This window comes from Diorhabda carinulata, chromosome X (genome assembly GCF_026250575.1).
Source record: "Diorhabda carinulata isolate Delta chromosome X, icDioCari1.1, whole genome shotgun sequence".
Lineage (NCBI taxonomy): Eukaryota > Metazoa > Arthropoda > Insecta > Coleoptera > Chrysomelidae > Diorhabda > Diorhabda carinulata.
This window is the reverse complement of record NC_079472.1, coordinates 41427171-41442638: the sequence shown is the minus strand read 5'-3', so window position 1 is coordinate 41442638 and position 15468 is coordinate 41427171. Positions and strand designations below refer to the sequence as shown.

At 31.7% G+C, this 15468-nt stretch overlaps 1 protein-coding gene across 1 annotated transcript in view; it reads left to right on the top strand.

The window, feature by feature from the left end:
• LOC130901965 (protein couch potato) overlaps positions 1–15468 on the top strand; it is an 885499-nt gene that overhangs the window by 355579 nt on the left and 514452 nt on the right. The gene's annotated exons all lie outside the window — the stretch shown is intronic.

The window sequence follows — 15468 nt, the reverse complement described above, 5'->3', positions numbered from 1 at the left end:
TGTAGATTGGTTTTAGTTTTAGTGTCAACCAAGAGACGTTTGATGTATTATTGTTTGGAGGACTTACACACATATGAAGAAATTGTAGAAATTAAAAAGATGGGGATGACCGATGGGAAGATATAGAGATGAGAGAAAGGGGACGTTCAGTGTGGCAAAATAATATGCTTTCATTAGATTTGACTACATATACAGGTTATGGGAATACTATCATAAATCTATAGTTGAGTGCCCAAAAAATTCAATATGGTTATACCAATAATAAGGCATTATGATATAGCCATATTAGGCGATAAGGTTATGAGTGTGTTGAAATTTTGTATTGAAAATTTAGTATCAGTATATAAGATGAGTTAACTAGACTGCTGCACGTGAACGTCTTAAATTTAATATCTTGTTTATGATTTTTTTATTTATTCGATGTTATCCTTGTCAGTTGATACATAAGATTGATCACATAAATCTAGATATCTGTATACTATATTCCAATTCCCTTTCAATTTTTATTGAATTTATCCATTATTTGTTATTCAAATACATGTATCCTTCATCTTTTTTAAGTAATTCCAGAATTTTCTTAATGTAGAACTTTTGTGACGAAAAATCTAACATAATTTTTCTCCATCAAGAAAGTTCATCAAAAAAATTTGACAAAAATTCAACCAAGCTCAGTCAATTATTGACAAGTCATCGAGGATACGCGTAGCTTGGCTTTGTCGTCGCAGAGATGATTATCTTAAATTTCTTCTTGAAATAAGTTCAAATATTAAAATAGTACTACCGATTTGAACTAGTTTCATAAATTCATAGAATGTAATTACGTTTCAGTAACATAACATACAAAAACTCACAACAACACACACAAGTATCATTAGTCAGAGCTATCTTGTCAAGACTGGTGTCCCATATAAAACGACCAAGCAAAACAAAAGAATACTCATAATGACCGTCGTTACCAGATGACCTAAAATCCTAAGAAACCCGCAAGAAAATGACATCAATTAATCCCGAGTGATAAGTGCATTTCGTACGATATTAAAGGATTGGCCTAATTAATTGCAGAAATGTTTCCTATAGAGGAACTACTTGAGGAAAAGGAGTACATCTGCCTCCGAACAAGAAACGACAATGGGGATGCACACCATATCAAAATTAATATAAGCGAGTATGCAGCGATGACAAAAGACGTGTGGAAAGTCTCCAACGGGAAGGTTCTTAACGTGAATGAGAGGACACAGCGTAAGCACAAGCAGTGTTAGCTACTAATACTTACGCAGATGTTGTCTGGGCATGGGTGCTTCTGGACATACCTAAATAAAAGTTCGAAGATTTCTCTAATGCTGAGCGTGCAAGGGACCGAACGTACACACGGAACATTTTTTCAATGACAAAGATTTGAGACACACCGATATAAGCTGGAAGTTACGATGAATTAAGGCATTACACCTAAAACTTTGGTCAAGTCAATGCTTAGCTCTGAAGATGAATGGAACGCAATCAAAACCTTCAACACAAAAATCCCCAGGACCTGCGATACGAAGAGTGAATTAGCATATGTCACAACTAACACAGCGACGGGCTGTGTAACAGCAAGCTCCTTACTCTAATGCAGAGTAACGTATGAGCTTGGGCCGTGTCCAATCGTCAACGACGAAGTAGTAGAAGAAGATCCATCTTCATTATGAACTCCTAGCCAACCAGCTTCGATTGAGGGATGTAGAGAAATAATGAGGAAGAGAGAGCAAACCAGATAATGCCTTTCTCGCGAAGTAATGCCTGACGGCGGTTTCCATAGGGAATACTTTCCTCCCTAAACTTGAGTGGAAAGGGCGAGCTGCAAACTGCAGCCAGCACTAGTTGGCAGTGTAGTCAGGTAGACCTTTTTATCCATCTCAGAAAACACACCCACCAGACTATACTGCTCCTCAATCTGGGCTAAGAAGTTTCTTCTACAACTGTTCTAGTCATTTATCGATTTTTTAAAGCTGAGATTGAAACGTATCATTATTTATTCGTTTTTCTTTTTAATAAAATATTCTAGATTTCAATAACGGATAATGAAGAAATAAGAAATTTATATTCATATATATAGTTATACTCATACGGCACGATAATATTGACTTTCTTTCTCGATTCCATTTTGGTTGACGGTTTATGTCTATTACTTCAGCGATGTTTTGACAACTTACCTGCTGATCCTTCTTGTCAGTTGCAGAATTTTATCCTCACCGTAAAGAGCAGGAAGCTCTCTACATATTTGTGATTTCACTCAGTTTCAAACGTTTATAGCATTCAACGTAAAAATGAAAAGATAATTTTCTTCACATAAATCTAGCCTCAAATATCATCTGTGAAATTCACATTAAGTTAGCTAAGATATCACATTTCAGATTTTTTATAAAACATGAAAAGAATAACTATAGGATAATTCACAAAATTATCTCAAAATTTGCGAATATTTATGAATGAATGAATTTATGACTATCATAATGGCATTTTTAAATAATTTATCATTATTCTCATTTTGCATTCTTCTCCATTTTGCTTCTTTGTTTGTTAATTTTTTAGTGAATCAGCATTCTGGAGACACAATCTTGATTTAAACAAATTTTCTCCAAAATTAGAGAATGTTTCATAAATATATGTATTTTATGTCCCAATATTCCATTTTTATGAAAATAGCTTATTCTAGTTATAGTAATTAATTGATCATTCAATAAAAATTAATATTTTTCAAGCCTTGATATTGAGCCTTCTACATTTGACACTTGATATTAATTAATTTTTTTGTGAAACTTTTCCCTTCCTATTTATTCATTTAATTTTTTGTTTCACAATGACAAAGCACATAGCGGACTTGTTCATATCTGACTATGAAAAAAGATCTCAGTTTATGCTGTCAATTTTCACATGGTTATTAAATTTAATTCCTAGTATACAGCAGTCAATACCGTTTTTTTCCCATAAGTTTAACGGGTTTTAAAGAAAAATTGATGTCAGATAAATAAGCTATCGCGTACATTCATTTTATAGTTTGAGTTAAATTTATATTGTTTCGGAAGGTGCATCAATTTATAAATTGTTTCCAAAAACCATGGTACGTTGAGAAACACATATACGACAAAAACATTCAATGTCTTAATGCTACGTGCGTTGAAAGTGTAGGTCCCGGGTTCGAATCTGGTGTAAGCAAATTTACTTTTCAATTAAAAATATTGAGCAGCGATTAATGATTGATTGATCACTGCCATCATTAATGGGTATTTTCGAAGTCGAGCAAGCAGACGTATAATGAGTATATTATACAATCGTGTATAAAACATATTAATACGCCTAATAAGAAACAAACATCGTAATAATATATTTTCAAAAGTAAAAACATTATGCAAATCAAAGTTATTTCTTATACAAGTTTTGTCAGACATTATTTTATCGTATGCGTCAAAATTGTCTGTTTGCTCCTTTTTTAATTTTGAATTAAAAAATTGTTTGAACATTGTAGAGGGATAAACAAACATATTAAAAGTCAATTATGAAATAGTTCAAGGTTTTTCTTGAAAATACAAGAAAATTAATGAACGAGGCTGAGAATTTAATTGCACATCTCCAGAATTACGTTAAATGGCTGGAGAGGCCATAAAGAATTTGCTTCCAAATATATACGCACCGTTTACAAGAAAGACTATTAAGAATTTTGATTATAGCACGTAAAATGGGCGAAAATATTATGCTTATTTTGAAATTCTGAGTAAAGCTGAAAAATCATCTTGTGGTCCACATATTCGAAATTACAGGGCAGGTAACTTGTAGAGTGTAGTAGAAATGTTGATATTTCAAAATATTCAAGTCTCCTGCTCACCTGAAAACATTTTCGAAGGTTTTAAACCTAAAAAGTTCGAAGATTTGTATTCTGATGACATTCTCATTGTTTTATTGCTGGAGCTGGTGATAACGTTCAATTGCCAGCTTGGCAATGAAAGTAGATATTAAATTATATATCGATTTCCACATTATATAAACCTTTCATCTTTTCAGGTTGTTCTCATTATCGGTTATGCTTGTACTTTTCGAAGTGAAGAGCTCTCCAAGATGTCTATAAACGATTATGAATTGGAATTTAAAAAAAAATAAATTATCAATATATATATATATATATATATATATTAATTTCCTTATTTACCACTTTTACATGAAATACACGTTTCAACATTTACAATGACTGATCATTCACGCACGAAAAAACACATAATCACAGCTGAAATTTTGAGATTAGGTTCAAAGCTTTCGACTTTCGTCGGTGGCTGACTCATTGCCGTCGCCTCCCTCTACTACTACAAGGTACCCATTTCTGTCAAAATCTTTACACTTTTGATGAATTTGGTGATAATTACACTTTGTTGACGGGATCACTGAAAAAGACGTTTTGTTTGACACTGACAGTAGCAGGCCGCCACTACCAACATTATAACAAAACAGTGCAACACCCATTTGCGTACCGTACTATGTTATAGGTGTAAAATAGAAAGATTATATTTCCCCATATATCATCAACAAAATGTAATGAGTTGTTACGTTGTATTTTGGCAAGTAAATAAATCTATTTGGAGTAGAACGAAGTAGTCATTGTTAAAATTGTATGTTATTTAGTGTATTAAACACATTCCCAGCAGAAAAATAGTGTTTAATTCTTCGCTTATTTATTTAAAACAATAATGCACATCTTTTTGTACCCTACTAAAGACCCTCCCTTGAAGGAAATTTCTAGAACTATTGAATTCACTAAAAAACATATATTTTTTACATACTATCAATAGAAATGAAACATAACAATATAAGATCGATTGTTTCCTTCAAAAGACCAACTCCAAGGTGTACGTAATAGATTGTTTAAATTGGCAGTAGTAGTCGTGAAAAGAAACAACGAATAACTGACCGTACTAAAAGTTCTTGACGTTACATTATTTTGAGGTTATGTGAGTTTTGTTTACCGTTTTGATTTTAGAAAATTAAAAGTTTATTTATTATTGAAATCTGTTCTTTTAAAAGCTAATTGGACTTTTTATTCAATTTTACATTGGTAGGTACGAATTGGTCATAAAGAGTCTTTTATCATTTCTGTTTAATTAAAAAATACTTACTACCCATTAATTTGGGTTTTTTGATGCAAAAATGATGCTATTTTCTCCCTCCTTAATAATGTGTATTCTGGCCTAAACAACTATCACCACTGCAACAATTTTCTGTGATTTTTCTAAAGCTGATTGTGTTGATCATAATATTTTAATCAACAAATTTGAGTGCTACTGTACTACACCTCTCGCATGGTTTAAGTCATACCTTACCAACAGAAGTAAGGGTTGATACAACGATGTCATCTTGCAAGCCAATCATTTGGAATTAATTCGATATCATCTTTTCCCGCATTCCACTCTGTAAACGACTTCTATTCTAATAATAATATTTAATTCCGTACATGCTGCATACTGGTTTAATTTTTGCTATGAACTTATACACGAATTATTTCCTATTACTATTACCTATAATTTGGTTACTCATTATGGTTTTATTCTGAATATTGAAATTTTATTTTATTTGTTTTATGTTGATTTAGTTTTTTTTATGTTTGTTTTTTAGTTTTTGCAAGCTTTTGTCTACAAATTGTAACAATTTTTTGACAATAAAGCGTTTCTCTCTCCCATTTCTCTAATAGATCATCAACTTTTAACATTTTATAGTAACTAAAATTCCATGAGACGGCAAAATAACAATGATTACGTTACTACTTATGGAGTGGGATTAACCGATCAGTTGTAAACACTTTCCCCTGTTGCAAAGCAAAAAAGGGGGACAAAATAGATCCTTTGGATCGCATTGTATATGATACCCCAATATCCACATACATACAAACATACTACTTATTAGTTGTAAATAGTGTTTAGAATTTTGTACAATTTGTAAACTTCTTTGATGCAAAACAAGTAAATATTCGTTATATTAAGTAATTCGTTGAACTGAGGTTTGTTATGTTGAGGTTAGGTTGGTTTAAAATTCGTTATAAAGAGTTAAAAAAATAGTTTCATTGTTTTACGAACAAAAGCGTGTCGAAACCTGTCGCGACATGAATCTCATACTATGATATTAAGAGTTATACATTGGTGGGAACTTTATATAAAGGTTTTGGGTTGACAAAATTCGTTAATTAGAGGTATTTATACTTTTTCTTGATAGTTGAAAATTCGTTATAAAGAGGTTGTTCGCAAAAATGTTCGTAATATAAAGGTATATTTTACATGGACAATTATGGACAATTCAAGGGGATTACGAAGAATTTGTTAAATGGAGGAAGTCGTTATATGGGGTACGTTATATTAAGGTTGCATTGTATATCGATTATTAGCAGTTCTTTAAATTCGTTGATTAGAGGTATTTATACTTTTTCTTGATAGTTGAAAATTCGTTATAAAGAGGTTGTTCGCAAAAATTGTATAGGTATATTTTACATTGACTCGTATGGACAATTCAAGGGGATTACAAAGAATTTGTTAAATCGAGGAACTCCTTACATTGAGGTCCGTTATATTAAGGTTGCACTGTATTTTGGAGATTGGCAACTGCGCTGAAAATATCTGTGAAACTGCAAGTTTTTTAATAATTGCCGCTGTAAAGTTGTGCATAGCTTCTACATATGATTTCTAATTTGAGTACCATTCGTGAATGTTCACTCATTTATGGTTGAATGGTACTTTTTTGAAAAGTTTGTCTGTGTTGTTTCGGTATCTAGTACATTTATTCATTTGTTATGAATATTTTTATTGGTGGGTTGCCTATGATGGTAATATACTCACCGAAACGTCGATTTCCAAGCTGTTTAGGAATCTTCTATTTAAGACCTATAGCTTTCCCAAAAAAAACTTTCTAATATGAATCAGTTTTAAATTATTTAAAAGGACACTAAATATTACATCACTTTTGTGAACTAAGTGATTATGTATACTGGAAAGACTGTTTACACTACTACACAACATTCACAATTGGATGTTCTGACTCGTGTTTCGATAAGAGATAAGAGTTTTGCTAAATATGTCGATGTTAACTATATAAATAAAACTGCAACAATTGAATATGTTAAATTTCTCTTGTAATTACCAATTTGCAAAAGCCGACCTTTGGAATATTAGTCATATAATATATTATTATCATATATCATATTATTCATAATTAGTTGACAGGAATTTTGATTTGATTCATATGCATTCCTTTTTTACTTTACTTACGAGACGATGAGATTCAAAACAACTAATTTCTAGCATCTGTGGCATTACCCTCATGTTTGCTCAAGTTTGTTCGCACAATTTTACCAAACGTTTTTGATACATTTTTGTACAGTATGTTTTCATTGCTTCCAAGAATATTGCAAAATGTTACTTCACAAATATTTAGAAACATAAGAAGATCGTTCAAAAACCATGTGCAAGATCTTACAGGAGCCCAAATCGGAGAGCTTCTACAAAAAATTGGGAAAATTGTTTCAGTTCACGAAAATAATATATTTAAATGCTATAGCTTTCTTGGTATGCTATATAACATATTACAACCCTACAAACTTGAAATGGGAGGGATTACAAATTTGAAATGTCAATAAATACCTCATCACTACAGTATAGGGCTTAGAAGTACCCAATATTTTTATAAATGATTTTAATATAATTAATAATGTTTAGTTTGAAGCTAGCAACTAAATTTCTATGGGTGCCAGCTGCTTCTTACTGTTTCTGACGGAAGGAGAGTACTGGTAACATCGGCAAATATTATTTAGGGGTCGTCTTCGACTTTCAAGAGATACAAATATATTGAATTTGTTCAATTTTCAAAAACCTTCCAACGAAGGGCGCCTTTACTTGATGATACATTGAGTCGAGTTCTCAGAGATACATTTCCCCTCTGGTTGAAATAGGATGAGAAAATGGTCAAAGGTGTTTATCATTTTGTATTTACCATATTACATGTACGTCCATTAAACCTGCCATTTAATCTTCAAATATTGTGGAATCAATATTCATATATTTCTACTGAAATATAAATAATAATTCCAATTCTTTTAATATTTCATATAGCACCAATATCTGTTAACAGAGATCAAAAACGAGAACGATTACAAACCTTGTCGACATCCAGACTTTTCACTTCCGCAGATGTCACAAATTACATTCCCTTAGAAATTTAGACGAAAAGTAGAAAAATCATATTTCTTTGAATCCCGGCTCGGAGAAATTAAAACAAAAACATTCGCTCGCAACATATCTCTGGGGACTCTTAAGAGAGATAGGGATTAAATTCAAAGAGGAAGACAGTATAAAAGGTTGTTTGAAAGAGTTGATGTTTTTCACAAAAGGATAGAATTCCTAAGATATTATAAACACTTCGAAGAGATACTTCCCATTGTTATATTCAAAAACACGAACTTTTGATGAAGGTAGAATAAATAGGGAATTGGTAGAACCAGTACTAAAAGTGAAGAGAGGGAATATTTTTTTAACTTGTTGGAAAAGTATTTTGTTAATGGAATAATCTTTTATCATGAAAGCTATAAGGATATGTAAAGAAAATTGTCAAGTTGATACCGGCCTATACTATTTTTTTGTTTTTGCTTTTGTTAAAGGAATGGGTATATTAATAAAGTTGATATTGTAAGTACAAAATAATTATTAGAAAGATCAACTTGATATTCAATGAATTATCTGTAGTGAATAATCACCTAGAGTTTCACAACAGATAATTGACGGTGAAATGAAATTTTTCTTTCAATATAGATCTTATTTCAATGTATAGTACGAATATTATGAAGATTGCTTCTCAAGTTTTGAGTTAGACAAATAAAGACAAATATATTTATTATTGGATATGGCTTGAGATCAATACACTTTTGACAGTTTGAACCAACTGTCGAAGCATTTTTTCTCATTATGATTGATGTACCTCCAAAATATGTGATTTGAAAGTATTAATCGCTTCTTCAGGTGTAGAAACACGTTAACCTTGGAAGGTATTTTTTATCTACGGAAATAAGAAAAACGTCATTTGGTGCCAAACAAAAGGCTGTACTGTTTTTGACTGTTAAAAAACGTTTTTTTTAACTGATATGTGAGAGCTCGCATTGTTGTAGTGGAGAATGATTCTTCTTTTGCAATTGGATTGTCTGATTTTTTCGAAAAGTTCTGGCAAACAAATGCCAATGCGACGGTGGCTTCGTGTTCAGTTTTTCTGAAGAAACAGACGACAATTTGCTTGAAAGTGCTTAATGTGCAAACAATTTTTGTTGGATAGGCCCGCCTTGAGAATCCCATACAGAAGATTATTATTTTGTTCAGGTTCCTATACATAGATCTAGGATTCGTCGTCTTCTTTAATTTCTTATTTCTTAGACCTTTTGATATGTTTATGTTTCTAAATGTTCTTGATTTTGGGTCTCTTTTGTTTGAAAATCAGTTTTTTTCAATAATTTTTAAAAAATAGATAAAAGTTGACGTTTTCACTAATTTTAAGTCCTTGATAAGGACTTATCATCAAGAATACTGTTGACACTAACATACTCACTGCTGGTCTTGAGTTAACCCAAGATGGAAAGTAACTTAACTTTGCAAGAAAATTACACATTTGTCATCATTGGCCAAATCATATAGCGTCTAGACGAACGATTAAGATATATTTGAAAACTAAGAAACATCACTCATATAAGTTATATTTGTCGAAGAACGTTTGGAGAAACATTGTTGGGAGGACGTAGAACAATCACCATTTTAGGGTTATCCAAAAGACAAGGTTCATCAAAATAAGCAAACTGATTCTGAACGGCTTAAGGAACAGTATTGGTGTAGAATTAATTGAAATACCTTCTACGGGTATTCAGCATACCACCATACATATGGTTTTCATTATCGTCTGGGAGCCTACTAAAAAGAGAGTAGTGGATAATTCCAACATTTCATACATTAATTACTCATCCAGAGCACTAAAAAGGTTTCTCAACTCCCCATAACTACATAAATATGAGACAAAAAGATGGGCTTTTCAAAGAAAAAAATTACAATTTCTTAAGATACTAGCTGGTAACTTACCCCTTACTTACTTTCAAGTAACTTTGTATTATAGTCGAGGAGTATATAATATTCACACGTGAGATTCCGTAATAGTAATTCAAACTATCCAATTGGAATGGATTGAGGCTACTATTGATTTGAATTGGCTTATTATATATTCAAATTTAGATGATATAATTATGGAAATATGGGACGCTCATGATGTGATCCATTTCCGTAAATTCATCTAATTTACAAACGTTTATTTCAGCGGAATGTTATTTCCGGATAGTTAATTATCATATTGACAAAAAATTACTGGGGCGAATGAAAGGATGTTAAACAATCAAAAGATTTCAGTTTCAGTTCATTTCACGAATGAAATGAGGTGCTGTGATCATATAGGTAAATATTTTTCGAAAATGAATGATAAAGAAGTTTTAAAAGAACTTTTTATGTAGAAAAATGATAGATATCCGAATAGAGATCTTATGATAAGCAGAAGATATTATTTTGAGTGATAATTTCAAATTATGATGAAACTTTTTTCTATAAAATTTACAGGTTCAAAATTCGTAAATAGCATTGGAAAATATCAACATATTGGAATAGATGTCTTAAAAAAAGATAATTTCCTTTTATTATTCAGAATATACTGGGAATAGAGGAATAGAGGGAATAAAAGTAGCTACAAATTTTGCTTGGTAACGTTTTTGTTCTCAGTACATGCTTTATTTTGGTTTTGATAGGAATATAACACGTTTCCATTTTACACAACAATTTATGGATTATTTTCATGTACTCACTCATAACATAGTATTTTGCTGTGGCATATTCCTTCTTTGTTGTTGACACATAAATATCTATCTATGTGGTTTAAAACACCGCAGTCCATGATTTCGTTATTACGGTAGCGTATAGTTATTCTTTGTCATCCCTCTCATCCCTTGAATCTCTCTCCATCCCTGTACCAGAGATTCATCTCCCGTTCTTTGTCCCAACTTTCCATTATTGACATGATTATCTTTAAACCAGATGTTTGGAATACTTCTATGATAGAATCTCTCATTATCCTGATTCGTATCCACGTTTATTTAAGATTGACAATAATCGTATTTTACATCAACATATTTTCTCGCCTAATTCGATTTCTGGTAACTTGTCTAATTGGAAGATTGTTGTTCCTATCCCCATCAATTGACATATTTCATAACAATGAATTAAGTGCTCATCTGAGCATATTTGAAACTATTTTTTGAATCTCTAAACTTTACTATTGGCCTAAACCCAAAAGTTCTGTTTATCGCTGCGTGAATTAATATTGGATTTCCTTCGATTTAATAGGTAGAGGATAATTTCGAATACATTCCGAGGTTTTATTGAATTTCTAGAATGGAGTGGAATGTCCATAACGAATTAATTTCTTCAGAAACACGACTGTTTGAATAAATGAAAGAGTTTCACAATACGAAAATAGAGGAAGATTCAAAATATTTGAAGAACAATATAACAAGCCGAATGGCATGTGAAAATAGCTAAATCGACGATCTATGAATAGATTATACTCATTAGACAATATATACATTATATCCTTAATTTTTTAATTTTCTCAAATAATTCGGAAAACATGTTTAATATACATGTATTCACCTTTATATATATTTTCATTTCACTTAACTTTGTAAACAGAGTATATATATTTTGGAGGAAACACTCTTCGACATAATATATCAGCCTAATATCCAGGAAAATATCAAAAACCGGTTTCTATTTCATTTCTTGACGAGATCATAATAACATAAAGGGCAAAGTCATTTTTTTGAATAAGTATAGTAGGTATATGAATTTAGTTATGTGTATATGTTACGATGTCGACTTCTACCGGTGAATGTCAATATTCACACAGTCGCTTGGTGTATGTCCGAAATATTGGCTAAATACCCTTAGTTCTGACTTATCCCGGTGAATCTCGACATTCACCATGCGCCAATGGTGAATGTTGAACATTTCCGAGATTTATATTTTCTCCTCCGTATTCCAGTGGCGATGAATTAGAATTATGTGATTCAAATCTCATCCATTGCAACAACTTAAACTATTATGACCCTTTGAAATGCGCCATGTACTTGTTTTTACATTACAACTGCATTTATTTGTGGATTACTTCCTTTTGCAATAACAGCATGTATAGTATTGCTCAGCAAACTGTCTTGAAAATAAATGTCATCTATAGAAAATAACTTTTCTTCACAAATTCAGAACTGATTGCGTGTGTAAAACTACTTGAGGGTACTCGTGTTTTTCAGTCAGAAGTTGAAGTGAAGACGTGGTAGATTACAAATCCTCTTCAAAATTTTTCTTTGGAATATGGTTTTCGTAATGAGTACCACTCAATTTTTTTAAAACTATTACCAGTATTCAAGCTGTTCTTTGGTTTTGAAGTATTGGGAATTTCTTCAAGTTATTTTTCAGTTTCGATATTTGCGATTTTTCCGATAGTCAAAAAAGACGATGCTATGCTCAACAAGGCTTCATAAGGACTTTGGTGTATTTCTTCTCTGTTTGTAGTATTCATGGCAAATTGAGCAAAGGGTAAACCTGACCATTTATTTGTATTGTTATCGTTCCTCTATGTAGTTAGCATATTCTGTAAAACCTTGTTGGCCGTTTCAACTGAGACTTGTATTTAACTGTGACTAAACCACTAACCTAATCACTATCTGATTGAAATTATTTTCAAAGTTTCTAGCTGGACTAACTCAGTTAAATTATGTTGATACACCATTATAAACTTATATTTGCCATCTTTGTTTGACTGCAGATCTATAAGATCTTAAGAAGAACTTAAAAATGATCATATCATATCTGAACTATATCTTTCTTTGGTGCACTGTATTTCATTTAGCACTGTTTTCATGGATTCAAATACAACGTTACAATTTCAAATGTAATATTTTTGTATTTATTTCTCAACTCTTCAAGCTCTTCTTTTGAGGCCTAGTCGGGTGTGAGTTTCATATAGTATACTAATCGATTCCGCCTTGGTGTTCACTTCTACTGGTTCTAATGGTGCAATTATATTCTATTCTTTGTTAATTTTTGAAACGACAAGACTTTTTTATCATCTCTAATTCGAACATGTTATGTACTTAGTTTTAGCAGAAGGTATTTTAATGTACTTTTCTTGAAAAAAATAAATGCACTTACCCGCAATTAATGCAATTAACTTCTCAAAAAAAAATATGATTCATTGAAGTGTCCATCCTGTATAAATTAGTGTATCGAAAAAAAAAATTGAGAAAACGTTGCTTTCACTATCAAACCTTGCATAAGACTGACAAAGCAAAACAAAGGATTTGGCAGGAAACAGCCAGTTGCCTCTTTGTTGGCTCCTCTCTTTTTGACATCCACCAGAATATCTGTGATTGTCGGTATACCGTTGAGGGTTTAAATGTACAAGAATGTAAGGAAATATTCGATCTTTATCCGACGAATTTGGTGTTTATTGACATTCTCCAATTCCGGTCTTTCACGTGAAACATATATTTATTATATTTGTGAAAAATATCCTAGCCTAGAATCTAGTATACTATTTTCATAAAGATAAAAGTGGATAGTTGATATTAACATTTTACTTTAATTAATTTCTCGCTCACTGTCATTGAGGTATAGAGTTATTCTCTTAGGGTTTGGTCTTTTACATTTCATGGTGTATTATTCACGAGAGCATTTGGGATAGACATACTAATATCAAGTAAGAATTGAGATGAGAGGTTAAGAACATTTACTTCTTTCTGTTTTTCATTTATGTATATAGATTATTTCTTCAATTCAATCTTTAACTTTTTTTTATATTTAATGGTGATCCTATTGCTATAAAATAATTTCTTCTCAGTTTATTGTGCAATGTAACACTGATGTTCTGTGAAAAAAAATAAATTTCTGTTAAAAATAATAACGGTAATGTATGTACCTACATATACAAAACATAATAAATTTTTAATATAATGCAGCTGTAACGCCACCGGGAATATATAGATTAGTAGTTACTCGCACGCCCGTGTTAGTTGCACATGCAACCACAATCGCACGCAATACCGTAATGGATTTTACTGTTAACTAATCTGCTTTCGTTTGATTACGGCTAACGCCATTATGAAACATTAATAAAATGTATTGGTGGCTGCTACAAATACATTGAATAATTTTACCCCACGATTACAGGTAATGGGGTAAGATAAAACTACTTGATTTGCAATATACAAATGTACGTAATTGGGTCATGAAAGGAACAGGCATGAAGTTTACAATACAGGCTTCCAGAGGCTGTCGACACAAAATGAAATATACGTTTTATTGATTGTAATATTCCAAACATTATATGTGGATGGGCCATCCCGACATTAAGTTTTCTAAAAAATGCTAAAATTTATCCTTATTTGAATACACTGTTTACACTACCACTACACAAACACTCACGATTACATTGTCCGCAGCGCGTTTCGATAACCAAGTTATCGTCTTCAGAGACTAGAGGTAAACTGTTTTTCAGACGCGCGTCTGACACACCATTAAAAAATAATTTGGTAATGTGTTATGATGATGAAGGATTCCGAGATAATGGTAGTGGAAGACTTTTTTTGTCACGATTTTTATATCATATTGGCAAAGGAAGTCACAAATAATTTGAATAGCATACATATTTTCCGAATATTTCTATCATGGGATATTTGGTTACAGAAATAAGACCGGTAGCATAGAAGTCCATCCTAGCTTCAGCAAAGGAGAAACACAATATATCTTTCAGGTCGTAGTGCACGTATCTACAACACTCTTATACCTCAGTTTACAGTCTAAGAAGATCAGCGAATAATTTTATTAGCTTCATTAAGACACTAGTCATACATTTTGAAACTGTACTTCACGCCAAATATGATCAGTCTGAAGTCTATTTATCGAAAAATAGTGAACCAAAGATATTTACGCATTGTGCACGTCATTAGGTTTAACACAGCCGAGCATGTAACAGTACCGCATTTAAGAAATAATTTGCGGTTTCATACAGCAGATTGATGATATAAATTATACATAATTATGCACAATTATTATAATAAAAATATACAATGTAAACGTGAGGTTTGGAATAGACATAAAGTGAACGGCAGAAATACATTTATTTAAAAATAAGGTATTGATAGCTAATTGTTGTAGTTAATTTCTTAAAATTCGGCAAGTTCTTTTCTTCATTAACTACTTTCAGAACTTTATTCACCTTAGATAATTTCTTTTCTTCATGGATACTTTTTTAGGTCGGCCACTGAATGATTAGTTCTGTACTTAGAAAGAATTAGAGAATTCGGTAGACACTTAAAGAAAGTATCGAAATATTTCC